Source organism: Prionailurus bengalensis, chromosome D2, assembly GCF_016509475.1.
Source record: "Prionailurus bengalensis isolate Pbe53 chromosome D2, Fcat_Pben_1.1_paternal_pri, whole genome shotgun sequence".
Taxonomy (NCBI): domain Eukaryota; kingdom Metazoa; phylum Chordata; class Mammalia; order Carnivora; family Felidae; genus Prionailurus; species Prionailurus bengalensis.
In genome coordinates this window covers 80438025-80441555 of record NC_057351.1, presented here as the reverse complement: position 1 = coordinate 80441555, position 3531 = coordinate 80438025, and positions in this window count along the sequence as shown.

Below are 3531 nucleotides of genomic sequence, written 5' to 3'. Positions count from 1 at the left end.
TTAATGAGAAAACTGGGATCAGCCTGCACAAATTACTTATATCTCATGAAGGGGCTGCTCCTGATGACAGCAAAGCACTTGGGGTGTAAATACACCAAGTTAATACCTTTGCCGTTTTGATGCCTTTTCCGGCTCTTCGCTTGGGCAGGCCTGCAGGCCCGGCTTGGTTACCTCTGCCGGCCCTCCGGTCCAGGGACCCGCGATGGGCGTCAGTGTGAACTCAGAAAGAGCTGGATCCACTTATAATTCTCTCAGCGCTCCACGGATACTTACTGAGCAACTACTATGGGCCGGTCAGTACGGTGAAACCTTGGTTTGCGAGCGTAATTCATTCCAGAAACATGCTTGTGATCCAAAGCACCCGTATGTGCAAGCGAGTTTCAAGAACCATCGGCTCACTAGCGATCATGTGACGTTCAGCGTCGCGTCCTACTCGTGTTGCAAGACCTCGCTCCTTCGTCAAGTTAAAACGTATTAGAAATGTTTGCTTGTCTTGCGGATGCTCGCAGAACGAGTTCCTCGCAGCCCAAGGTTTTGCTGTGTATACTAGATATTTATTGAGCCTCGACTCGGGATGAGGAACTTTCGCGTACCTCAACACATTCACACCTCACTGGAAGCCTTCAAACAGGGTTGACCAAAGCAAAGGTGTACGTGCCCCCCACTGCCCTTCCTCACCCGCAGCAGACATGACTAATCAACACCAGACCCCTCCCGTGGACCCTGCGATAAAACTCAGAGTCCTTCCAGCGCCAGAATCCGGGAGGCTGCCGCCATCCACAGCGGTCTACACAGGCAATGAAACCCTCTGGGACCAGCCTTAGATTAGTTACGATTGCTGCCTTTAGAGAAGTGAGGAGCGACTAACTCAGACAGGTCAGGGGCCTGCCCAGGTCAACCAGTTGGTAAGAAAAGTCGAGATTCAGGCCTGGATCCTCCTGCTACCAGCCAAGTCCTCCCTTCCCTGATGTTTCTTGGCTCCCGGGAGCACCTCGGACTCCCGCTCTCCACACGGCTCCACCTGGCCCACGCTCTCGGGTAGAAATTCCATTGGTTATGACTTATCGGCTACAAGATAACTCAAATTTAAGCGGCCGGGAAAGGAAGTCCTTCTAGGAAGGGGAGTCCAGGTGCCAACATGACGCCCCAGGGACTTCTCCAGCGTCACCACTGCTGAAAATCTGCGGGGAGGTCTGCCCTCCATGCACACCACAGACAAGACATCGGAATCGACGAACGACAAGATGGCAGGTTACAAGGTGGAGAGGACCAAAGGCATTTCATAAGAAAAGGGATTCTCTGGGACTGCTGCCCCTGGGCATTTTAGTCCAGATTATTCTATCCATCTCGTTTCACCAAGGGAAAAAAAAATTGTATTCCAATTAAACTAAGATGCAAATGGAAACATATCGGGTCCTGTTTCTCTTCCCCTTCATTAATTCTCCTTAACCGCCGTTTCTTGAGGTTTGTGTGCTAGATGCCGGGCTGAGTGTAACACGTTCTAGTAGGAGATCCCAAGACGGATCCCAGTGTCGCCGGCCTCCTGGTTTTCACACTTATTAAAAAAAAAGTTTATTTGTTTTTGAGAGACAGAGCACAGAAAGGGGAGGGCCGGGGCGGGGGGGGGGGGGTGGCACAGAGGATCTGAAGCGGGCTCCACATTGACAGTGCAGAGTCCGACGCGGGGCTCGAACTCACAAACCGCGAGATCATGACCTGGGCCAAAGTTGGACGCTCAACTGACTGAGACGCCCAGGCGCCCCCCGGTTTTCACACTTTTTTAAAAAAAAATTTTTAATGTTTATTTATTTTTGAGAGAGAGAGAGCATGAGTTGGGGAGGGTCAGAGAGAGGGAGACACAGAATCAGAAGCAGGCTCTGGGCTCTGGGCTGTCAGCGCAGAGCCCGACGTGGGGCTCGAACTCACAAACCAAGAGATCATGACCTGAGCCGAAGTCAGACGCTCAACCGACGGAGCCACCCAGGCACCCCCGGTTTTCACACTCTTATGTAATAATCCCCTCCCCTTGAGCATAGGCTAGGCTCGAAAGCTTGCTTCTAACAAATAGGATATGGCAGGGGAGATGAAACATCACGTCCAATATGAGGTCATAAAGACTGTGGCTTCCATGTTGGGCTCTCTCTCTCTCTCTCTCTCTCTCTTAGTTGCTCGCTCTGGGGCAACCATGTCATGAGACAGCCCAGTGGAGAAGTCTACATCGTGGGGAACTCCCTCCAGGCAGCCTCGAGCCAACAACCAGCCAGGAATTGAGCCCTCATTCCATCAGCTCCTACCAACAGCCAGGGAGCGAGCCGACGTTGCAGCTGAGCCGTGCGTCCGCCTCGGGTGAGCCCTCAGATGAAACCACAGCCCTGGCAACAGCTCGGCTCAGCCACACCTGGGTCCCTGACTCACAGAAACAGTGAGATCATAAATGTTTGTTGTGCTCAGTTGCCAAATCGGGGGGGCGTTTGTTCGGCAGTAATAACTAACTAATACATGTTAGGTGGAACCACATGAAATTGTGGCTTAGTGGGTTCAAAAAATAGTTAAATACCAACAGTTTTCTACGGGTCAAACTAAATGCTTTATTCTACCCATTGCATGTAACATCTTGCAAACTGCAAACACGCTATTGAAACTCACTCCAAAAAATGTGGAAATGGGCCCTGAGGGGCTAAGTGATTTCCCAGAAGTTACAGTCTGCCTGTGTTGGAGTCAGGACGCAAACCCACGACATCAAGGCCCGTCCTCCCAAGTGCGGCGTGCCCCCCGTGTGCCAGGAATCGTGGTCGGCACCAGGGGACAAATGAAAGGGCCACCGCCATTGCCATCAAGAAGACAGAAGGGCTCCCCAACAGGCTTTAAACAAAGAGAAAGCCGGAACCACTGGAGCAGAGTTGATCTGGGGATCCCCGCAACACCCCCACGGACCAAAGGGTAGGCATGAAACACACAGACGCCTGAATGTAATTATCTTGAAGCGATCAGACCTCTGGTATTTCGTCAAGGAGGCTGATCCTGCCTCGATCCCCCCGGTCTATCAGTCACTCTCTCACAATTATTTGCCTTTTCTAATCAGCAGGCAGGCTTCTGAAGCCCGTTCTTGAACACATTTATCATCTCCAATACTATGTGCAGGGAATCAATTTTATTTTCCCTTGCTGAGCCGACCAGCATCTCGTTTGTAATTAGAGAAGTACGCGTGAGGAAAAGGATTTGTTGTTGCTAAATTAGGTCAAATGTGCTCTTCCTCGGAGTGTCTGGCATGTTTGCGATGTGCCCTGCGTTGCTGGCTGTGGGCGGGCTCAGGCTGCGTCACCTTCCTTCCCTAAATCAATAGCCGTCATTATTTTTCCCATCGAAGTCACTTCCGGAATTGTCTCCACGGCCCCCGGGCTGTCCGAGGGATCCACCGAAGGAGGGAGATTGTTCCCAGTCCACTAGGGCTAGATCTGACATTGATCTTGCCAAATCCTAGTAGAAACTCTGCTACTGGGAACAGTGCCACTTGTGATGCCCCACCTGTGT